The sequence below is a fragment of the Pantherophis guttatus genome, chromosome 5 (genome assembly GCF_059756535.1).
Source record: "Pantherophis guttatus breed Tessera chromosome 5, ASM5975653v1, whole genome shotgun sequence".
NCBI lineage: Eukaryota > Metazoa > Chordata > Lepidosauria > Squamata > Colubridae > Pantherophis > Pantherophis guttatus.
In genome coordinates, this window is record NC_142067.1 from 45,793,720 (window position 1) to 45,819,811 (window position 26,092).

The 26,092-nt window shown below is 36.0% G+C and overlaps 1 protein-coding gene and 1 long non-coding RNA gene across 19 annotated transcripts in view; both read right to left on the reverse strand.

Annotated features, from left to right (window-relative positions):
* ROBO2 (roundabout guidance receptor 2) overlaps positions 1-26,092 on the reverse strand; it is a 727,272-nt gene that overhangs the window by 249,645 nt on the left and 451,535 nt on the right. The gene's annotated exons all lie outside the window — the stretch shown is intronic.
* Positions 7,600-11,005, reverse strand: LOC117668409 (uncharacterized). The gene is made up of 2 exons (XR_004592292.2): positions 10,718-11,005; positions 7,600-7,915 (listed from the first exon to the last, which is right to left on the reverse strand). It is a non-coding gene; the product is annotated as an uncharacterized LOC117668409 (long non-coding RNA).

Genomic DNA, 26,092 nt, shown 5'->3' on the forward strand with positions numbered 1-26,092 from the left:
GGATGATCTCGCCTAGCGGTTTTACATAAATGTTGAACAGAAGGGGTGAGAGGACTGACCCTTGCGGCACCCCACAAATAAGGTGCCTCGAGGTCGACCTCTGCCCCCCTGCCAACACAAACTGCGAACGGTCAGAGAGGAAGGAGGAGAACCACCAAAGCATGGTGCCCCCTATTCCTAACCCCTCCAGCCGGTGCAGTAAGATACCATGGTCGATGGTATCAAAAGCCGCTGAGAGATCTAATAGGACCAGGATAGAGGAGCAACCTCTGTCCCGAGCCTTCCAGAGATCATCCACCAACACGACCAATGCCGTTTCCGTGCTGTATCATGACCTGAAGCCCGACTGGAACAGATCCAGATAGACAACTTCATCCAGGTATCGGGGTAGTTGTCGCGCCACCACACTCTCAACAACCTTTGCAACAAAGCGAAGATTGGAGACTGGACGATAATTTGATAATATAGCCGGGTCCAGGGAAGGCTTCTTGAGGAGGGGCTTCACAACCACCTCTTTCAAGGCAGCGGGAAAGACACCCTCACTCAGAGAAGCATTTATAATCCCTTGGAGCCAGCCTCGTGTAACCTCCCGGGAGGCCAGTACCAACCAGGAGGGACACGGGTCCAATAAACATGTGGCAGCGTTAAGCTTGCCCAGAATCCTGTCCACGTCCTCAGGAGTCACAGAGTCAAACTCTTCCCAGATAACGCTCTCAAGACCTGCCCGTCTCCTCCCCTGGATCTACCCAATCGGAGTCCAGGCCTTCCCGAATCTGAGCGACTTTATCATGCAGGAATTGTACAAAATCCTCAGCTCAACCTTTTAAGGGATCTTCCTGTACCCCCACCTGAAGTAGGGAGCGGGTCACCCTAAACAGTGCAGCTAGGCGGTTCTCTGCAGATACAATAAGAGCGGAGAAGTAGCTAGACTTTGCCGCTCTTATCGCCACTAGGTAGGTCTTAATATAAGATCTCACCTGTGTTCGGTCAGATTCAGATCGGCTTGTCCTCCAATCGCTCTCCAGGTGTCTTTTCCGACGCTTCAATTTTGCTGCAACAGCATTTTTTTCTGGAAGCATGTACATAATTTAAAAGCAACTTTATATGTGGTATTCTTAAATTTTAAAATTGCTTTTGATTCTATACTTAAAATAATTTTGTGGGATAAGCTCAGAAATACTACCATGGATGGGTAACTTCTTTAGCTGATGCAAAACTCCAATTCCTGAGAATTAAATTTAATAACCATAAGGAGCTTTTGAATGAGACATACATACATGAGAATAGATCCTCCCCCCCCCCAAAAAAAAATTGTTCTCCACAAAAACCACAATTTCAGGCACAGGAAATCAGGAGCCAAGTTGGTTCAAATGAATACAGGCTTATTACATGCTAACACTCTCTACAAGAATCTGAGCTATTAACACTCAAAGCAAATTGATGGTAGATAAGAGTAGATAGATAAGAGAAGCAAACAATGTGAGGTATAAAACCACAGTGAAAACAGAATTAAAAAACTATGACAAATTTCTGCTATATATTTTGGACTATTTCTATAGAAATAGTATACTCCTAAAATGTTTCTCTGTTTCCATTACCTGGATTCTTCCAGCCTCTTAGAAAATTTCATTTATGCACCAAAAATATTTGGTAAGATGAAGTTCTATTCCTTACCAACATTTCTGTAAAAATCTTTCCTGGATTCTACACATTAAAAAAAAATATCTTTTTCTACTTTCAAAAGAGGGAATGGTTGGTATATATTGACAAAGATCCATAATTTATATGAGGGACCTTTACTCTAAATCTGAACCTGCAGTTTGATATTAACACTATCGTCACAGCAACTTATACATTCACAATTGTTGCATGATATGGAAAGATATTGTGAATTGTTTTTGTTTTGGGGGGGGAATGAATGAATGCCACCCAGGAAATATTTTTTTACCCTATTATTATTTTCTGGTAGTGTCAAGAGTAGAATGCAGAGGTAAAAATGGTTGTTGAAGAAAAGGAACTCGGGGGGGGGGACCCAAGAATAAAAGTACAAGGTCAGGAAGAAACAGTTTGAATCTTCTTATTAGAATATCATAAATAGTTGTGTTAGAAAAAGGAGTGAAAAATTGCAAATATTACATAATTGTGAAAAACTAGAGCTAACTAATAAGTATATAAATCTCAGTATCAGAGTTTATTAGGATCAGAGTAAATCTCAGTATAAACTTTACACTATATGGGATAACAGAAATTTCAAGGTACACTACTGCTTGCAGTAAAGTGAGGGGTATTCTGTAGTTTATAAGAAAAACGAATATTTATTGAAGAAAAGGTATATAAGTGTGTGCTTCTATTCACTTTATTATACAAAAGAAGGAAGGAAGCAAAGCAATTTTAATGCAGCAAGAATGAGTTTTTAAGAAGTGTATATGATAAAACAAGAATAGATAAATTCAAGAATGAACGATGCTGAATGGTTATGGATCAAATATCCAACTGAGTGACAAGTAATAAGCACACTGAGGAGCATTTATCACATAGAGAAAAAATGAAGATGAAGAAGTGAATGAGCTGAGGTAAAGACAGAGAAAGTCCTGGTTTGATGGACTTAATGAGAGTCTCAAAACAAAGCGATGGATCTTCTTTTTCTCCTCTCATGATTCTAATTGCTTTTGCCCACTGTTTCTTCTCATTATCTGAAGTTTGGATAATATTTCTGAACTTGTAAGGGAATGGTAGATTTCTATTGATATGCGTTTTAAACTTGGATCACTAAACTGACCAATTTTGTAAGAAGCTATGGTCTTCCTGTCTCTTGTGTAACAGGAGAAAAAGTAAAAAAAAAAAAAAAAAGAACTGCTCAAAGAATCAAGGATACTGCAGCACAAAATGATATTACTATCCTTAGTAAGGCTGGTAACTTGAAATGGCTGAGCAAATATAAATGTACTTTTCAAATAGACAGTTATTTAAAGTTACAATTGCCAAAATATCTTAGGGAGGTATTTATGCAAGTGAGATTTGAACAGCTTGACACAATAGTCAGATATTTATACCCTATAATGGATGTCTTTGCATTTGTGGAGCGGCAGAGGTAGAAGACCTGACTCATATCCTATTTGACTGTTGCTTGTATATAATAGGGTGAGAGATGGGTACATTGGCCCATATACTAAACGAATGACCCATTGGGAACCTCATATTAAAACAACTTACCTTATGTGGAGCCAGAATTTGAAAACAACATTTAATACGGCACAGTACCTGAGCAAAATGGTTTGGTTGGGATCAATATTGGGATTGATTGGGGTAGATTGTAGGGATGATACTGAAATATAATTTTATTTTATTTTATTTTATTTACCTATATATTAAATTATTGTATTTTATTCCAACTTCATTTTAAATTGTATTTTATTCCAATCTCTTTTTAAATTGTTTTTATCAGATTTTAGCAATAATTTGTGTTTGAAACTCTGCACTTTGATATGGCCTATGGGCTAATTAATAAACTATATATGTATGTGTGGTAAACACGAATTTGCATAATGATATGATGTAAAAAAAGGTATCATGCCAAAACTTTTCAAGATATTATTATATATAGAAATTAGCCCAGATAATTTTATATGATGTATAAGCAAGCAGCAATTCTAATACTTTGTATATTAAACAGAAAGATGCTTTTTAATGAATTAAAAACACCTGTTCCATTTCATTCAAGTCATACAGTTAAAAACAAAAAAACAGAACCATCTTCATTTCAGCTCACTTCAATGGAAACAAGTGGAATCACAAATGGCAAGAGGTTCCCATAAATGATCTGACCCAGTAAATATCTCATACGCTCTTGTGCTGTCCAAAAAAGCTAGCCATAAGGCAGCCAAGAGACAATAAAAGGAACTAGCCAGAGACCCAGATGGTACAGTTGTAATATAAACTCTGAAACTTGGCATTTATATCTTGCAGCTGCTATGCCCACCTCATTTGTAGCCATAAATGCTAGTTCTTATGCTAGATTGTCTAGATCAGGTCAAATGGAGCACATTTTTCACCCAACTAGTGGAAGCTAATATAGCCAAATTAAATGGCAAGTGACAAATGCATTGTATGTTCATTGCCGGAAACCATTAACATTATATAATCTAGAGAGTTTGTTTTTAGCAGTTTTTAGAATAGGAAAGCTACTTTCCACTCAAAATTTTATATTAAAATAGAATTTGAAAAATATTACTTTATGTAATTATTGTAGCAGTATAGTTTTTAAAAATGATTTATAATTGGACCCCCAAAACAACTCAATTAAAATTAATCATGATATTCTTATTGTTATAAGAAAAAAAACCCAGCACTGTCATTAATCTGTTGTAATTACTGTAAAGTGAAATAGGCATGAAAACATTTAAAAAGTAGTGAATTAAAGTATGATAGTGCTATAGCCTTCACAAATTCAGTCTTCAAATTTTGGATTATACCACTACATCTGATGTAAAAACCTGATAGTAGGCAGAAATGGACAAGTCGAATAGTTTTTTATAAACAGAAAAATTAGTAATTGCTAGTAAATTCACATTTCCTTTCATGTTTCTTTTCAAATATCTGACGTATCTATCTATCTCTCTATCTATCCATCCATCCATCCATTTTTGTGTTTAAATCATGGTTATATTTGAACAAAATATTAATTAAAATATAGATAAACCTATCATTTGATGAGAGTCTGCACACTTTTGATGTTACGTAGTTTGATAATGAAACATCTGCAAGAAAACAACCAAACTCAGAGAGCACCAAAGATTCCACAATTCAGCCCTGAACTACAAATATTCTCTTCTATAGAGATTATATTTTTAGATTAGTATCAGAACTAATAGTTATCATAATGACAGATTTTCCACTGTTTTTATTTAAGAGTGTAGGTGTTTCATAAAGTCATTCATGCATGTTAATTCGACTAATATTTAATCAATCAAGATATTTAATCAATCAAAAGGAGCGTGAATGGTGCAGCAGACTAATGCTACTGTTAAAAGTAGTATTTAGCTTCCAGCTGCCTGCAATTACTGCGAGTTCAATTCTCACCAGGCTCAAGGTTGACTCAGCCTTCCATCCTTTCTAAGGTAGGTAAAATGAGGACCCGGTTTGTGGGGGCAATAAGCTGACTTTGTATAAAATATACAGTAGTATGAAGGCTATTGCTTAACGCATTGTAAGCCACCCTGAGTCTCAGGAGAAGGGTGGCATATAAATCAAAATTTTAAAATTTTTAAAAAAATTAAAAAATTAAAAAAAAATCAAAATATTCAATCTCATATAGATATTCACTGTAACTATTCCATGTCATTCTATGATGCAGAAAATCTCTGGCATCTCTTTCAGGACACAAATAGAGAAAGGGATTATAATTTCTAAATTTCTGACAGCCCTCAAAACATGATTTTGTCAACGAGTTTAGCAATCCCTTGGCAGCGCAGCTGACTAAGTGCTGTTAAAGTAGCACCAGCTGCCTGCAATTACTGCAAGTTCAAATCTCACCAGGCTCAAGGTTGACTCAGCCTTCCATCCTTTCAAGGTAGGTAAAATGAGGACCCGGATTGTGGGGGCAATAAGCTGGCTTTGTATAAAAAAGAACACCGCTTGGGGGGGCCGAAAGCCCTACTAAGCAGGTATATACAAAAGTATGAAGGCTATTGCTTAACGTATTGTAAGCCGCCCTGAGTCTCCAGAGAAGGGCAGCATATAAATCGAATAAATAAATAAATAAATAAATAAAATCCTACAATACAGTGATTGTATGATGGTTAACTGACACACAGTCTACATGCTTCCCACCATTTTATACATGTATGTATTTATTTTTATATTGTTTTCACATTAATTTGTGGGTTTTTTTGGTTTTAATCTATTTTGGCTTTCAATGTATTATAGAAGTGAGATGGGCAGCTAAACAAATATGACCATAAATATTTAAAAAAACTGTGCACTATTTGAATAATGCAAATGATTAATATATCCAGAATATTTGCATTAAGCTTTTCTAGTCTGCCTTTTCAAAAGGAATTTTAACTATATTTATATATTGTTATTAACTATGTGATTAGTTCAGTTTTGACTTATGCATGCCAGTAATTGTGATTTGCAATTCATTGTTTATGGTTAGTGGTGTGTGTGAACTGGTTCTCTATGATTAAAATTATAGTTTATCTCCTCTATCTATTTTATTCATGTTTTCTTCAATATCATTCTTTTTCATAAGGAGTTTGTTTCAAAACTTCACTGACCTATCAAGTTCCCTAAGAATTGTCTAGTTCAATTCTTTGTTTCAATCTGTGTTTATGAATATGTGTACACATATACATGCATATACATATACACACATTATCCTGTCTTTTTTATCTGTCTTTCATATACAAACAATATAAATAAAATAAAATAAGATGAATAAATAAAATGTAGTATTTCTGTCATCAAATATTAATAAAATAAAAGAATAAAGAAAATTTCCACCATTGTAATTATTAAATGAATCATTGAGGTAAATCATATTGTATGTCATAGATTGTTACTCATGATCAGCAGTCCGAACCTTTAAAACAGTTATCTAATTTAGGAATTCCTTCTTAGGAATATAACAAAACGAGGTTCAGATAATATGATCAATTGGAGAGTCAAGTAAATGCTGTAATGTTGGAGAAATCTATAGTGCAGAAAATAGATTTTCTTTGTTCAAGCATGCTTGAATTTCTCAATGCTGCTTCATGAAAAATATTGAACTGCACTATTTTTTCCTGTTTTGCTGCTTTGACTCTTCTTTTTGACAGCTTAGATACTATTACCATAAATATTTCTTTCTTGTGTGAAAAAAGGCCACATTTCCAGATACTGATACGTTGCCTGTAGGAAGGAAAGACAAATAAGTGTTTTAAAGCAAAGCATAGCCATCTGCTATGTTAATGCATGATTGGTTAAAATAACATGGCAGCAAACAACCATATGGTTATTTTACTTTACTTTTGACCACTGGCAGATCCTCAGTGCTCTGCAAAAAAACTTCATAAACAATATAAACACCAACACCTGAACAAGCAGGTTATTAGCAATATTTTTACTATACATTTAAAAGTTTAATATTTTAAAATTAAAAGATTTATTAGAAATATAATTTTTAGACTTACGAAATTTAATATTTTTTTCTATTAAAGGATTTCCAATTTGAAAAAAAGAAAGGTATATCCAAAAGAAAATGAATCTTTGACTGATTCAGTATTTGCTAACAGTTAAGGGAAGGCACAAGCAATAATTTCTGGTTCCAGTAGCTTGGTTTTTGTTTGCTAAAGGTGAGTGTTTCCCATGAATGATCTGAGAATAGGTACCAATCTATAAAGTTTATAACTTGAGGTAAAAATGAGGTAGGATTATTATTATATTGATAAGCGGTAATAGCTTTTACAAGTGGATTTGTTATGAGCTTTCAATCTCTGACAACATTGCTCCTTTACATTTAAATATTGTTGGATATTATTTCAACAGTGTACACATTTTTAAGAAAAGCACATTGTTATTACCGGAATGATAAATAGGAAATATACTTAAGAGTACAGCTTTAAAAGCTAAATTAGGCAAAAAAAGAAATGTTTTATTTCATGTATATATATTATTTCTCATAATTGGCTTTCAGGTTGTTGTTTTTTTAAAAGGAGGAAAAGTTTATGTTAGATTTCATAAGAAAGAAATAAGCTCATGACACACATTAAGAGCTCTTGCAGGGAGAATCTTCAATGGCCCTCCTCGGAATGGACTGTTCCTGCTTTAGAATGGTCAAGATATGGTTTATTGTTTCATGGATGAATTAATCTTATCTGCTATATTCCCAAACTGCTTTTTATGCTTCTGAAGGAGTTTATGAAAACTTCATCTCCTGTTTTAAATGAAACAAACATTGGTCATTATGTTCAAACATGGCAACTGCTTTTTTTTAAAAAAAATATGGACATTAATAATGTTTAGAAGAAACTGCAATAAAAAAAGTTTTTAAATCATTTATCAGCAAATAGTAGGGTGAAATCATTATGTTTTTATCATTAACATTTTATTCAAACTATTTTTATGATCCCTAGACCTGGCATTTCCCTGTACATGTTTTGTGGCATTATATATTAAAGATAATACATAAAACAACTAAATACTGCTAAAAGAACTAACCCCAAAAGTTCCATCAACAAAAAAAAATAAATAACAATTTATCCACTGACTGTCACCAGGCAACGTCATTACTGGCTCATCAACTCAGGTTATTTAAAGCAGATGGCAGAGCAATGCTTCTTTGCCACTAAGGCCTGTTAATTTCAGTCACCTCCCATAAAAAATTAAAATTGGCCCCATGTCATTCAAACATGACAGTACTTCGGATTTCTCCTCCTTTATATTCTTTAGCCTTGAGGCAGATATGACAGGTGCCTTATTAAATTCCAAAAATAAACTGTAGCACAAAAAGGCAGTGCATTCCAATGAGACAGCCGGCTTGTTAAGATGCAAAATGCATAAGAATATTTCACTTTATTTTTAGCTATCAATTTCACCATTTTAAACTGTCATTTTGGAATAAATAGAAATATATATTTTGGAGTTAAAAATCTGTATATCATATATAATAGTTTTAAAACATATACAATAACTCTTTACTTTGTGAAAATGCTCAGAATGCTTCCATATGATTTGGAACATTCAACCAATTTTCATTTTATTCTGAATAAAATATTTGCTAAAGTAACAATTTCTTCAGATTTCAATGTAATCAATACAATTCATAAGCATTGAGGGATTTACAGTATGTCACAGAAGTGAGTACACCCCTTCACATTTTGTAAATATTTAAGTATATCTTTTCATGTGACAACACTGAACAAATGACACTTGGCTACAATGTAAAATAGTGAGTATACAGCTTGTATAACAGTGTAAATGTGCTGTCCCCTCAAAATAACGCAACACACAGCCATTAATGTCTAAACTGCTGGCAATAAAAGTGAATACATCCCTAAGTGATAATGTCCAAATGGGGCTCAAGTAGCCATTTTCCTCCCTGGTGTCATGTGACGGTGTTAGTGTTACAAGGTCTCAGGTGTGAAGGGGGAGCAGGTGTGTTAAATGTGATGTTATCACTCTTCTCTCATACTGGTCACTGGAAGTTCAACATGGCACCTCATGGAAATGAACTCTCTGAGGATCTGATAAAACAAATTACTCTACATAAAGATGGCCTAGGCCAGTGGTCGGCAAACTCATTAGTCAACAGAGCCAAATATCAACAGTACAATGATTGAAATTTCTTTTGAGAGCCAAATTTTTTAAACTTAAACTATATAGGTAGGTACATTGTTATTAACTTAATTAGTTCTTTTTAACTACAATTAAAAAGTAGGGGGAGGGGGATGCAACACGCGGAGGGCCAAGTCTGCTCCCGTTCACCTCCCCACACTTGTTTACCCATCCCAGAGAGCTTGGGCTATGCCTCCCTCCGACCCACCCACCTTCCTTGCTGGCGTCACTCCTGAGTGAACTCTTCTATCCTCGGCTGTTGCAAAGAAGCGGCAGCTCTGGGTGCGCCACACCCACTTTGTTTTCTTTGAGAACTGCTTTGCACCTTGTTTGCAAAGCAGCTCTCAAAGAGAAAGAAGTGGGCATGGCTCACCCAGAGCTGCCTCTTCTTTGCAACAGCCGAGGACTTCTTCCGCTTGGAGCTCCAAGCTGCGGGGGGGGGGGCGGCTGCAACACCGGCAGCTTCAGTGGGCTCCTTCCCTCAGTGGTTTGTCTTCTTTTACCTAATTAAAGGCTGCTCCGTACCTTTTGATCTTTCTACCCAGCCACTGGTGCACAGCGCCGAAAAGACCTCCAGTCACTGCCGCCATCTTCGCGCATGCACAGCTTTCTTCTCACCGGCTGAAGGACTTTTCAGCACTTTGTGGACTTTTTGGTATTTTGTGGAAGAGCCACACTCAAGGGGCCAAAGAGCCGCATGTGGCTCACGAGCCGTGGTTTGCCGACCACTGGCCTAGGCTATAAGAAGATTGCCAAGACCCTGAAACTGAGCTGCAGCATGGTGGCCAAGACCATACAGTGGTTTAAGAGGACAGGTTCCACTCAGAACAGGCCTCGCCATGATCGACCAAAGAACTTGAGTGCCCATGCTCAGCGTCATATCCAGAGGTTGGATTTGGAAAATAGACCTATGAGTGCTGCCAGAGTTGCTGCAGAGGTTGAAGGGATGGGAGGTCAGACTGTCAGTGCTCAGACCGTACGCCGCACCAAATTGGTCTGCAGGGCTGTTGTCCCAGAAGGAAGCCTCTTCTAAAGATGATGCACAAGAAAGCCCGCAAACGGTTTGCTGCAGACAAGCAGACTTAGGATATGGATTCCTGGAACCATGTCCTGTGGCCCAATGAGACCAAGATAAACTTATTTGGTTCAGATGGTGTCAAGTGTGTGTGGCGGCAACCAGGTGAAGAGTATAAAGACAAGTGTTCTTGCCTACAGTCAATGGTGGTGGGAATGTTATGGTCTGGGGCTGCATTAGTGCTGCTGGCACTGGGGAGCTACAGTTCATTGAAGGAACCATGAATGCCAACATATACTGTGACATACTGAAGCAGAGCATGATCCCCTCCCTTCAGAGACTGGGCTGCAGGAAAGTATTCCAATATGATAACGACTCCAAACACACCTCAAAAATGACCACTGCCTTACTAAAGAAGCTGAGGGTAAAGGTGATGGACTGCCAAGCATGTCTCCAGACCTAAACCCTATTGAGCATCTGTGGGAAATCCTGAAATGGAAGGTGGAGGTGCGCAAGGTCTCTAACAGCCACCAGCTCCGTGACATCATAGAGGAGTGGAAGAGGACTCCAGTGGCAACCTGTGAAGCTCTGGTGAACTCTATACCAAAGAGGGTTAAGGCAGTGCTGAAAAATAATGCTGCCACACAAAATATTGGCACTTTTGGGCCCAGTTGGACATTATCACTTAGGGGTCTACTCACTTGCCAACAATTTAGACATTAATGGCTGTATGTTGTGTTATTTTGAGCAGATAGCATATTTACACTGTTATACAAGCTGTATACTCACTACTTTACATTGTAGTCAAGTCTCTTTTTTTTCAGTGTTGTCACATGAAAAGATATACTTAAATAGTTACAAAATGTGAGGGGGTGTACTCACATCAGTGACATACTGTATAAACACTGACTGATCATATTTAGAACTTGGTTAATTACCACCCTCTTCCATTACCATTTTTATGTTAGTAAGTCATGATATTATCGTGTAATCTGAGATCAACAAATTAAAGCAAAGGGCTTAATTTAGGTTGATATCATTAATAAAATCCAGAATTTTTCAAGTTCTGATTATCTTGGGAATTCCTTTCTTGATATATTATTTGGTTTTGTAATTCCTTGCTTTGGAATTGCCATGGAATTTCCTTTGAGGATTTTTTTTTTTTTGGTTAGTTAGTTTAATATATGTGCGTGTGCATGCTCTAGACAGGATGCTATCCAATGAGTAGGTATTAGTGCAATATTTTCTCTTAAAAGATACTCCGTTTTTAGCCTCACATTCTTTAATCTTAAAAAGAAAAGAAAAAAGAACCCTATGAAAATGTAAAAAATACAATGTAAAAAAAACCCTTTTCTGAAAAAATAACACAAAGCGACTGATGAAAACAATATTCACCAGCAGTGTTGGCTTACTTATCTTCCTTGCTACCATCCCTAGAAAAACAGGTCTTCAAAGCTTTCTGAGCAATTAGGGCCAGCCAAACCTTGGGTGGGATGATGTATCAGAAGACAGGTACAACTATGGAGAAAGCATGTGTTCTGAATATCACTAGATGATTGAAGAAAAGATTTAGTATCTTCAGATTGATATATATGTGATTATTTGTGAGATGGGCTAATCTTTTCCCATAGAAAAGGAAGAATTCAATGAAAGATCCAAAAGGGAGGATGCTTATTTTTAATGTCTGTTGTATTCTGGCACAATTTAATATGCATTAAAAAATTTGAGAATAATGTTCAGTAATCTTTTTATCTTTGTACTGCAGATATATAAAAAACACCACTATATATGATTTGCACTCTTGTGTTTTGCTGTTAAGTGGAAGAAACATTAAAAAAACTTCAGAATATTACAATTTCTGTTACATATTACTAGTCAGAAATGAGAAATTAAGGATAATTGTTTATAGTTTTTGAAACAATGCTCTGCACTTAAGCATTAATTCTGTTAGTATTTTTTAAAATAAATTGTAGTACACTATTAGGTAGCTGATGAAATCTAGATAGATGATGGATGGATTGATGCATGCATGCATGCATGCATGCATACATGGTGGAGGGAGGGAGGTGGAATGGAATGGATAGATAAGAGATAGATTTATTTTTTATTTTTTATTTTGTATAAATGAATCAGGGCAGCAAACATACCTAATATTCCTTCACCTTATTTTCCTCACAAACACAATCCCATGAGGTGAATTGTGCTGAGAAAGAGCGATTGGTTCAAGATCACACAGATGTTTTCATGGTTAAGGCAGGATGAGAACTTAACAGTTTTTTGGTTTCTAGTCTGGTACCTTAACCACAAGATTCAACTGGTTACACACTATTACACACAAGATGCTGGCAGTGAATGAACTCATAATTGATTTAGAAACACATTTCACATCTTTCATTCTAGGTCTCTTCGGTAAATTATTTTGTACTCCTAAAATGACCCACAAAGCACTTTAATTAATATGTAAGACTGACTGATAATATATGGCTAAACAATATCAAAAAATTGAGAAGAATGGATAAAGGGGAAAAAATTGAGAAGAATAAGAATTAAAATTGGTTTAACATAACAGGTTTTAAATGAGCAATGCTATTTAAATGGCTTGGAAAAGAATGGGAAAGAAAAGGTTTTGACACCATTAAAACTCAAGCAAGTTTTAAATTAGAATTCATTAATTCTAATGAGAAAACGAGAGAATAAAAGTCACAAATGAATTAGTTACCTCCTTAATGCTAACAAAAGTGAACACTATGCAGAAGGTTTATGGTACAGTCTTCCATTCTTTTTGGGTATGAGTAAGGATGACTCACACATAAAGTGCCAGTATAGCCAACATTATGGTATTGCACAGAGAGACATTGAAAAAAAATGAAGAAACTACATATTAAGAACTTGTTCCTCTATGTTCACTTTCCTCTTAAGAGATGTTCTCCATACATACAGTCACAGAAAAAGATACAAAATGCCTATGTTGAGTCCCACTTGCACTCAAAATTTTTAAGGGTAGATCAAGACAACAATTTATTTTACAGAAAAGCATTCTGCAACAATTTCTGGTCAATTCCTTCAAGAACACCACAGCTTATAATAAATGGGAATTTAAAATAAGCTAAAAGAAAGTACTAAATGGAAATAGTTATTTCAGTAATAACAGCATATTAATAGTAAGAAATTTAAAAATAAAAACACAGAAGGAACAAGTGCAGTATAATCTGGTGTGTTATGGCACACAATCTCTTTTTCATTTAAACAATTTATCAAGACAAGCATCCAAATCAGAATATAAATTGTTGTGCTTTCTTTCGTTAGAGAAAAAAAAGGTGCCTGATGAACAGCAACTAACAATATTTGAAGCTTTTCAGAAACCCAACTCTGTTGGTTTCACATGCAACTGAGCTAAATCCTGCTTTACTTTTCAATATCAACCTGATTGCTAAGGTCCCATAGCAGTGAGGTTCATTTCATAATCATAGCTCATAGGAAGGCTTTGAATGCTAATTTAGATTTCACCTCCAACACACATGGGGCACTGAATAACGCTGCATGATTATTAGTGAAGAAGCCACTTTGGTGTAGCAGTTAAAGTATAAGGCTAGAAATTGGGAGACCATGAGGTGTAGTCCCTCCTTAAGCACAAAGACAACTGGATGACATTGAACTAGTCATTTTCTCTCAATCAAGGAAGGAGGCAAACCACTTCTATAATTCCTTGCCAATAAAATAAAATCAAGGATTTGTACCTTCTCATCTCCCCACAATTTTCCTATATCCCCACATTTTTAAAAACAGTGTCAGGAATTTAAACAAATACAAATAAGCAAATGCATAAAAGAGGAAGACTCTAAAACAATTACCTTATGAACTAGTTTTTGCTTCTCAATTATTGGTCTCCTACTGATACAAATTTGTCAGAGACCAGGGTGGGCAGATGTATCCTCAATGATTAATAGCTCCCTCCTTTAACTCTCTATTTAATAATCCTATTTAATATACTCATGTTGTTTCTGAAATTGTATTATATGTTATGCTGATCTAGCTACTGGAATGTGATTCCATTAAATTTTGGCCTAGTAAAATAATTTTAATAAGGTATTGTTCATACACCTCTATTTTAAAATATAAATGCTGAATTTTCAGTCATATATTCAGTATTGATTTTAGGTCATGTAGAATTTTAGATAATATTTAATTTTCAAATTACTCTCTTTATATTGGTTGTTACTATATAGCATATCTATAGTATCCTTCAAACTATGTTTAAAGTGTCTTCCTATACAGAGAACAGAGATTGAAAAAGATTGGAAAAATGGCTATATAAATATCAGTTTAGCACTGAAAGAGGAAGGAAAGAAAAAAAAGTCTCCACACTGGGTCTGTTTATCATAAGAGAAGAAAGAAAAGCTCTGCCAGGGTTTCAATTTTCTTTTATTATACCCTATAACAATGAAGTAAAATTTCAATGGTTCTTATGGCATTTATTTCCTAGCTTGACCTATCATAAAAGACTGACATTTTCAACTTTGTATGCCATCTCTCAATCTCTAGCTCTAAATTTAAATGATGAAAAAATAAAGAAAATTGCAGGTTCAGTATGGATATCTGTTCCTACAGAGGCTTATAAAATGGTGTACAGGTACTGTAGTTCTCAAGTTATGACTGTTCAGCAAACCATTAAAAGTTACAACAGTGCTGAATTAAGGGGCTTAAAACTAATCCTCAAAGTTCCAGATGTTGTGAACCCCCATGGTAATGTGAACAAAATTCAGGCACTTTGCAACCAGTTCAAACTTATGATGGGTTGCAGCATCCCATGGTCATAAGATCACCATTTGAGATCTTTCCTTCCAGCTTCCCACCAGCAAAGTCAACAGGGAAGCTAGCAGGGAAGGTTACAAATCGTTTGGGTAAGTCTTACTCATTATCCAGCCTTTATTTGCTTACATACACTATGTCTCCTTTCCCTTTTTGCTGCATGCGCCCTACACCTTATTTCCTGGCCTCCCTGCTCCACACATACATGCATGCACTCACAGTACCCTCCTTCCTGGGCTACCTTCTCTTATATACATGCACTCCATGTTCTCTTTCCTTAGGCTGCCTGAGTTGCACACAAGCACACACCCACAAGTGGCCTTCTTCACCTGCTTCCTTATACTTGCATACATGCACATGCTGTATCCCCTTTATGCAGCTTCTCTGAGCTCACACACATACACCACTCTTTTTCTCTAGCCTTCCTGTACTCATAGACATGCACACACTGACGAACCTTCCTTCCTGAGGCTCCATGTGTTGCACACAAATATCCCATGACCGTATTTCCCATCCTTCCTGAGCTCACACCATTCCTATTGCATCACAGCACCCCTCCCCTGACTCATTACAACAACCCAACAATCCAAATTGCCATCACTAAGTCATACAGTCTTGTCATATTATGTTTAGTAATGGCAATCTGGATCCCAAATGCAGTTGTGATTTGAAAAATTCCTGTATGGTAACTATGTAAGATTTAGCATTCTGCTTTAAGATCGTTCTGTCCATGCTAAACTATCAGGTAACACAAAATATGGATTATAATAACAATCATACCCTAGTAGTAAGAAAATCTAACATCAACATGGTGCAGGATATCAGAACTATTCATATCAGGGCGATTTTCATTTGTAGCTCAGACTTACATGAGATATTTTTTTGAGAGAGTGTGGGGGGAGAGGGAGAAGGAGGGAGAGAATTAGCAATATCAAACACATTAAGTCAGGAAAACAAAATACTTGAATACAAAGAGTTACATATTTCTTGCCAAAATAAAAGGATTTACTGAGATGGAGACAGATAGATAAATTAAGCAATTCAATAACAATGTTATAAATGAAATTCCTTATAAACCACTTTAAATTATTCTTTCTTTGATGTTTTTATCTTTTTGTAAAAAAAACCAGAAAAAGAGAGAAAAATTATAATGCAAATATGTATGAACACTATACATAAAAACAGTATATGTGCCTGTGTGTATACATACATACATACATACATACATATACATATACATATACATATATACATATACATATACATACATACATACATACATATATATGTGTGTGTATATATATATATATTAACCTATTGTACTTAACCTGCTATATTTTGTATAAATGAGTTCCATATTTCATTATAGTAGTCTATACAAATACTATGTTTATAGGCAATCCATACATAGATAGCAAGGTCTTCAATCCATTGAGTGAATGGGGCCATACATTTATCTTTTCAATATTTCAGTAGCCATAATAAAGGCACAGTATTCATAAATTCCAGTGTTGTCAAATTCCATGTAACTTTCCTTTTTGACAGAATGAGCATTGGAATATTTTTTAAAATTCTATTGCCTGAATTTGTGTGGTTTTTTTAATAAAAAAAATCAAAGGAACCTGAAATGGTGTTTCTACTTTAGTGTTTCACTTAATAACTATTAAAATGTGGCATTCCCATACTAAACTGAAATATGCCTGCCAAGAGTCTTATTATGTTAGTACCCCACAGCTATCTACGCAAGCTGCCAGAAAAGGCTCTAATACATTTGATTAGTTTCAGTCCTTCATTTTTAGCAAGTCATCACCTTTTTAACAGCATATGATACCCCCTAGTTGAAATCAATGCAACTATACCAATTCACAATGTGCTGGATTAATGATGAAAAATGTGTCGTCAACTTTGGGGCCTTAGGACATTTATCACCCAATGGGACTGCCAAGTGGTGGGCTGCCATCATCTCATCAGAACAATACCTGTTCTGCTTTGTAAAGATAGGATTCTCTTTATAATTCCAAATTAATGAGGCCTGGTGGGTAAGATGTATATGACTGCAAGAGCACACTTCTTCTGTTTCTCACACAGTGACATTTATACATTTATTTTTTAAAAAATGAAACATGCATTATTTATCACTTTTCATTGCAATATTACAGGTTTTTAAGAACCAGTAGGAATATAATTTAGGTTTTTTAAAAAACATATAGAGCTAGGAGGAGAAATATATATATTTCAATAAATCGTTATGGCTCTGTACATTTGAAAATGAATTAGAACAAGTGCTTTGGATGTTTTTAAGAGTTTAGCATCTCTCTGCTCTTCATTAAAGCAGCCCAACTTTATTGTAGCTTCTGACTAAGCTAGGAAAAAAAGATGTCATTGCATTTATGTGCTACTTTAATAAAAGGAGGTAGTTGCACTTGCACAAAGTCCAGAACACTTCTTCAAAATTATTTTAAAAGTACATATAAGTATGATAATCATATTCTAGTTTGCTATCTTTCTGTACTACACAATTTGTTTATTACAAAATGAACAGATTGCTGATAAATATTATTAATACTTCTGATGAGAGGATTTCATAATAACCATGCATGTTTTATTGTTATGCTAATTCCCTAATAACATGAGAGACATTACTGCTGGGTAATTTAGACAATGCATGCTGGGTAATTTAGAAAGACAAAGAATACCAAAAGGAAATTATTATGTGCCTCATTATTATAGAAAGGGCTTTGATTATGTCAATCATGTCACACTATAGAATATCCTCAGAAAAATAGGAATTCCAGAATATCTCATTGTCCTTCTGTCAGCCTTACCAGGTAGACCAGATATGAAACACAACAGATAAGCTATGACTACTTTATTGTAAAGCTCCATTATGGAATCTTGCACATCTGAAAGTACAATTCTCCCACTGCCTCCTTTGTGGTCTTCAAAACTATAGAAGATCTGTCTGCCCAGTATTTACCTGTGAGCTCTCTCCTATCTGACCATTTCCTAGGCAGCATCTCTTTACCCCCATCTTTCATGGTCTTCATGAGAAACTTATATACAAGTCAGGAAGTCACAGGATGGACAGAACATGTGAAACAAACTGCCTCCAGGTTCTAAAAGAGTACAACAGAGCTGAATACTTTCACTTTATTTATTTAACCTGTATGCTGAATATATTTTAAGGGAAGCTGGACTGGGAGAAGAGTGTGGTTTAATGAAGAAACAACAGTAACTTGCACTGGTCACAGAAACCAGGCGGGTGACATTACCCTGATAGATGAAAATTCAAAGGAACTAGAAGCTCTAATACTAAAAATCAAAGAGCACAGTAAAAAAGGAACTAAAGCTAAGTATAATGAAGACCAAACTAATGACAACCAGGAGAACACCAGCCTTAGAATTGGTAATGAAGGTACTGAATGGGTGAATAGCTTCTGCTTTTACGATCACTATTATCAACACTACCTCTACAACTTTACCAACAGTAAAGAAACAAGCAGTCAAGAAAGGTGCCATATACTAGCACTTAATAGGACAGCCATGAAGGGGGGGGGGGGATGAATTATATGATGTCTTAATACCTGCAAAGATCAGAATCGTGATAGCGCTAGCATTTTCTCTGGAAATGAAAGTAGGGTTTTGAAGAAGCAGGGTAGGACGAGTATTGATATTCTGAACTTTGGTACTGGAAAAAAAAAAAACTCCTGAGAATGCTACAATCAGTGAAAAGCAAACAAATAAATGAATGGATCATCAAACAAATTAACCTAGTTCTCACTCAAGACCTGGCATTTGGTCCAGACTCATGACCAAGCTCAAATTATCTTACTTGGACACAGGGATGAAATTCAAAATTTTTCCCTACTGGTTCTGTGGGAATGGCTTCGTGGGGGGAGGGGTCATGTGACTGGGTGGATGTGGCCAACTTGATATCACTCACATCGAGGGGTGCCTCACCCGGCTCCTGCCCTCTCAGCAACATCTTGTCACAAATGGCAGGAAAATGGGGAGGGGAATTTTCCTACCTACCATCCTTCCCTGTGCTGAGCTTCAGGAATGGATGACAGTCTCTGTAGTTTCTTCCCCAAACCTCCAAAACTTTAACCTTAAACTATCTACTGTTGACCTCACCCCATTTCTAAGAGGTCTGTATGGGGCGTGCATAAGTGCACCAGCGTGTCTACCGTCCCTGTCCTAATATTCCTTTTTACTTACTCTTTTCATGTATTCAAATTATGTTTATATTGTTACCTGTTATCTTATATATGCTTGACAAATAAACTTATGATTATGATTATGAAAATCCCTTTCCTTGTTTTCCTGCCTTTCACGAAAACGGCTCCATTCCAAGCCTTCAGCATTGCAATCCTGGGATACGCTGAAGATTCAGAATGGAGCCTTTTTTGCAAAAGGCAGTAAAATGGGGAGGGGAATTTTCCTGCATGTCATCCATTCCTCAAGCTCAGTACAGACTGAGGGAAGAATTGTAGGCAGGAAAATCCCCCTCCCCATTTTCCTGCCGTTCGCGAAAAAAGCTCCATTCCGAACCTTCAGGGTTGCAATTGCTGATACGCTGAAGGCTCGGAATGCCTCTGCTTCAGCGCAGAATGACTCTCACCCGTCTTTTTCTGGGCATGACACTTCTGCCTGTTGGGCCACTCCCTGAAGCTGTCAGCTCCACAGCCAGCTGCTTTGCTTTTTCCCTCTTTTTCCTCACGGGAGGCTTTCATGGTGGCACCAGAAGGTGGAGGCAGAGGCATGGGGGAGGCAGAGGCGATCCCAATGCACCAGTCCAGTGGTGAAATTCAATTATTTTTACTACCGGTTCTGTGGGCATGGCTTGGTGGGCATGGCAGGGGAAGAATACTGCAAAATCTCCATTGCCACCCAACTCCATGGGAAGGATACTGCAAAATCTTGATTCCCACCCCACTCTGGGACCAGCCAGAGGTGGTATTTGCCGGTTCTCCAAAATACTCAAAATTTCCACTACCGGTTCTCCAAAATATTCAACATTTCTGCTACCGGTTCTCCAGAACCTGTCAGAATCTGCTGGATTTCACCCCTGCTTGGACACATTATGCCAATGGCTCTCTGGAAAAGGATCTAATGCTGGAAAGATAGAAGGCAAGAAAAGAAATGGATGAACAGAACAAGGTGGATGGAATCAGTTACAGTAACAATGGAAGTAATGTTGGAAGAACTGAAATACCAGGTTAGGGACAGAGCATCATAGAGAAAACCCATGTGGTCACTATCAGTTGAAAACAATTTGGTGGCACATAATCAATCAATCCTACTCCATGTGGATACCTCCTTGCTGTAGATGAGGGGCTTTTGTATTCTGTTAAGGTTGAAACTTGAAAGATATGCTGGATGTAAACCATCAGAAAATATACTGGAAGGGTCATAAAAGCTAGATAAGTCTTAACGCAGGAGTCAAACTAAGAGTATTCACAAACCCATTAAATGTCATGTGACAACAGAAAAAGAAACCCATACCAGATTGGTCATCACTTGGCTTAACAGGGATTGCAGCAGTTGCTATCCCTGAGCAGTTGTTGAAAAGTGAGTTAAGGTTTGGAGAAAAACTTGGTGACCTACTCCACATAAAACTCAGCAAGAAAATTCTATGGAAAGGATCTCAAATATATCAGATAGGGTGTCCAATGATAGGACAACAGGAAATCCAGTTGCTGAGGCAACTACTGATATAAGCAAATGTCTGTATTGTATAGAGATAAATCAGATAGCCACATGGAATGTCAAGGGGAATGAGTCAAGTTAAATTAGATATTGTCAAACAAGAGCCGATTAGGTTAGAAATTGATCTCCTTGATGTCAGTAAACTACACTAGTTGGACAATGGCTTTTTCCAGTCTGAGGATTTCACTGTCGATTATACAGGACATGATATCAGGAAGACAAATGGAGTGGTATTTATTGTAAGCAAGAAACTTGCTAGAGCAATAGAAAGCTTTTCAACTATCAACAACTGAATTATAATCATCAGAATTTGTGCCAAACCCCTCAAAATCACAGTTATCCAAGTCTATGCTGCTGCAACAGAACTTGAAATAGAAGGCTTTTATGCCATGGTACAAGAAACTCTGAAACAAGTGTCCAAAAGAGACACTGCTTACATTCTGGGTGACTTTAATGCAAAAGTGATAGCAATGCAGCCAGTCCTGATCATTAGCTTTTTCTTGACTGTACACCGCCTTGAGTCCTACGGGAGAAAGGCGGTATAGAAATATAATAAATAAATATAATAAATAAATAAATAAAATTAGCTGAGGCAAATTCCTGCTGACTTCCCACAATCAAGTTAGCAGAGAAAACATCAGGAAGTTGCAAGCCCTAGTGCTGCTGGGTAGAGGAGGGAGGAAGGAGGTGAATGGGAATATAGAGGACGCAACTGCTTGGATTTTCAGACCTAGAGACAAGAGACTTTTGAAAACCATTCCACTTTGGGACTACAAATCCTCTTGGCTGAAAATCCTACTTAGATTTTGGCACGGAGAGACTTGCCTCTCTGCTCTGAAGTTGAAAATCCTCTACTGCTGAAAATCCTGCTTGGATTTTGGCATAGATCTTTTTTCAGACAGCCCTCACAGGCTAGAGGAAATCCTCCCAACAGACTGCAGTGACTTGCAACCTTCCTGCCTGCTTCCTCGTTGCACATGATTCTGAGGCATTTAATAACCGGTCTTAAGTGTGCATGGATTGCAAGAACTTGACCATGAGGGCATTGCAACAACTGTAAAATTGTGTCAAGAGTGGTAAATCCCTTGGTTCAGCACCACTGCAAGTTCTAAGGGCTACTGAACAAATTGTTATAAATCTACAGGAACATACCTGCAGTTTCTTAGGAGAGAAAATTCATCTCTGTGGTCTCTAAGATATTTATAATATGGTCTTTATGTGATGATGGTTGTCTAATAACTATGTGGTTTATAAGAAATAATTAAAGCTAGAATAAACTTTAAAATGTTGAAGGCTGTAAATATCTAGAGATGATAACACAATGATAATATTTTTCTTTCTTCCTGAAACAGCATAAATGCAAGTCCCAACCCTCCAATATTATTTTATTGATTTTACTTATTTAAAAAAATATATGGTCATCCATCTTAGGACACAACTCTGAGAGCTCATAACAACTTATGAAAGAGTGCTAATACTTCCTGATAGAATTGCCCTATAAAAATTATATGTCCTGAAAAGAGAGGAACATATGAGTTAAAGATTTATATTTCATATAATCCTGAAGCAAAATGGCTTCACATAAACTTGACAAGTATGTGGCAAACGCCTGAGTAATGCAGAAACTATAATTTATCTTCTGTATTATTATTTTTTTCCTGGAATATATGAGTTGACCAAATGGTTCCAATATTTTCAAAAATAACAGTCATTACTCTTTCCTATATCTCTCTATATTCCACAGTGAATGATACGTGGATGCATGTAGACCTAAGAAGAGTGGCACAAAATATTGCTATGTTGCAAACTGACGGCCTCAACAGAAATTATTATACTGTATTTCATGAGAGAAGAAAATAAAAAAATCTTTCTAGAAAATGAACCAAGACATAAAAGCTGAAAGGGGAGGGGGAGTAGGTCAGATTTTGTGTGCTTTGCACTCAGAGCTATTATCCTTAAGATATTTCTGGTTGAGCAAACCAGAAATCACAGTTTTGTTGTAAGTGAAGCACTCAGTTGTACAAATCACATCATTTTTCACTTTACTTCATTCAATATTTTCAAAGCAGCCCTGACTACTACAGATTTAAAACATAGGTTTTTACTTAGCAGTATTGTTTTCATCTGTTTGCAAAGCATATGTCCAATGCAAATCATTGAGATTGCACAGCACCTGTTTTGATTTTAGACTGACAACCTAAAAACAGGATGAATTTTTAAATACAAAACAGCAAAACTGCCATTTCAAGTAATATACCATATATAATTAGCCTGAAAAACTGCAAATCAAAATAACTACATACATTTCACTAGGGCTCTTTATTTGAGTATGAATGTATGATAAAACATCTAAAGTTGTTAAACAGAATAGTACTCTCACATTTCTACTGTTGTTATTTACCTTGGGTATTATCAACTGTCTTTTCATTCAACATTTGTCACTGGATTGGTGTCATTTTTTAAAAAAACTATTATGATTGTTACAATATTATATCATATAATCAAATGCAAATTTAGTATTAATATACTTAAATATTTAGAGAGCATAATTAAATACAAACATTGAGCTGAACACATGGAAAAAGTGATTTCCCTGAGGAATCCTCTGATATATGAGGGAGGGAGGGAGGGAGGGAGGGAGGGAGGGAGGGAGGGAGAGAGAGAGAGAGAGAGAGAGAGAGAGAGAGAGAGAAATATACAGATCTTAATTTCTTATTTTTTAAATACCAATGTAATTTTGAGTCACGCTATAACAAGCTGCCATTAACCTAGAGCATATTACATTCAAATGTGATAGATATTCTGAACCGAACATCTGAAATGTAATAGCTGGAATCCATTTGGCATAAGATTTTGTTTAAAAAGAAAAAAGAAAGACAATTCATCAACCTTAGCAAAGCTAGAACACGTTTGTCTTTGTGTTGTGCTCACAACCCCTGTGGAGCTCTCTGATAACAAACTATTAATAGACAAAACCCTAACTTAAAACTTGGAAGCCCAGCAGGGAGCCTTCCCTAAATACAGTAACAATTCAGACAGAAGCCCTTCTTCCTCTGAAATGTGTTAGATTATGCTTTTTTTTCATTCAGTCTACTTAATTAGAAATCTGCATAATGGGAATATAGCATTTTCCCCTTAAAATACATACCTTACCTTCCCTCTTTCTTTTCATAGTACCATTTTCATACTACCCTCAAACTCCTGTTAAAGTTCAGTGCTAAATAATGCATCCTCTCCTTCCTTTAGCCAACAGTGATCTTGCTACCACAATAGCTCATCTTTTCTATGTTTCGTCATGAAAATATATGTTGATTCAATTGGAATTATATGAAATTGCAATTTTTATGAAGACAAACTCTTCCATAGCTATATTATGACCATAATTAACAGTACTACCAGGCGACCACTCATCAGTCTTCTTAATAAAATGGGGCTTTCTCCTCTATTAACTCTTTAGGGAGGATTTTTTTTTGTTTTTAAAGCTACCTTGGAACTATCTTGATTTTAATTTAAAAAATGTTTTATGAATTATTTTTAAAAAGTAGCAACCAATGATAGTTCGGAATTTTGGATAAATTTGGTCCTCATATTCATTTTCTCTGCTTCTTTTGTTCCAAATTCCATGGAGGCAAAACGTGTTTTTTTTAAATAAACAATGGAAGTTTGGTTTACAGGTAAGTTGAAATGGGTATAACAATGGGCATCAGACTATGTCGTAAATGTGATTTCTAAAAATGCTACAGTGTAGGATTTACAAATATGTTCATATTTTCATAATGTTTCATCATTATTTACATATTTTCATAATGTTAAGATGTTAAATAAATTTTTGTTTAGAATTTTTCTCTCTGTGTATGTACCAGATGAGTGTATGTGTGTATACACACACATATACATACACACGCACGCACACACACACACATACAAATTTTTGTGGCATTTTGACAGTTTTCATCTATCAAGCTATCCCTGCCTACAGGTTTAACTTTGGTGTACATTCTCATTGCAAGATACTTTTCTTTTTCATGTCAAACCATGCAAGTGATGCAATTGCATGTGGGTTGTTTTACTTAAAAGGGCAAGTGTCAAAATTCTTGTCACAAACTTGTCATATACTTTTCCATTATAGAAGGAAACTACATTCAGACTTATCGCCTAAGGAAATGTCAGAAGTGTGTTTGCAAATATAATTGCTTTGCCTACATGCTACTAATCCTATCCTTAGGAAATAGATCAGGTTGTTTGGCTGAAGATTAGATCTCTTCAACAGGCTTCTGAGATTTCACAGTTCAATACAAGAGGGCATACAGATCTATGCCTAATCCCTTTTTGCATTAGTCACAGCTAGGAAAAAAAATGAAATCTATGAAGTTTAGATATTCTGAGTACTGTATATTTGGTAGAAAGTGTCAATAAAATCCATGTCCTTAATACAGAAGCTACTTCTTTAAAACCTCATATAATAATTTATGAAATATAAAGATTTTAATTCACTCGTTTCATGTTTTCCATGTTACTCTAAATATTTACATGTCCTTTTCAGTTCATATATCATTTTCATCATTCATTCTTTCCCATTTATCACCATGTTCCTAATAAGCATTAGGATACAAACAAACAGCATCCAGTTTAGAAACATAAAAAGATAGAAAACGGATGGCAGAAAAAGACTTAGTAGTCCATTGATTTTTGTTCCTCAAACCTTGCACCATTTTTGTTGCCTGTCTAGACTCACTCAATCTTTTTTTTAAATAAGGTCTCCAGAATTGGACACAATATTCTAAATAGGGCCTGACCTACTTTTTCCAGATGCATCCAGAATTTTGTTTGCCTTCACAGCTGCTTGGCCACACTATTTACTCATTTTGCAGTCATCTGCTATGAGCACACCTAAATCCTTTTCTTCTGTTGTTCTATCTAATGTTGTACCTTAAATACGTATCCTACCAGAGGATTTTTCCCCATGCTCATTCATTCATTTATTCATTCATTCATAAAAACTTATTCTTCCTCATTCTCACCCACCTGCCATTATTATTGGCAGTCTTTTCCAATCCATGTCTTTCTCCTATTCCCTTGTTCTCTTATTCTCCTCTCTCCTTTATCCCCTTTCATGTTAGTGAGCATGGCAGCACCATATTTCCTTATATAGTTGGCCTTCTTTCCATTCAGTGAGGACGGGCCTGTCAGCTTAAAATCTGATACGATGGGGTTGGAAGAGATGTCAGATTTTTGTATTTTTTG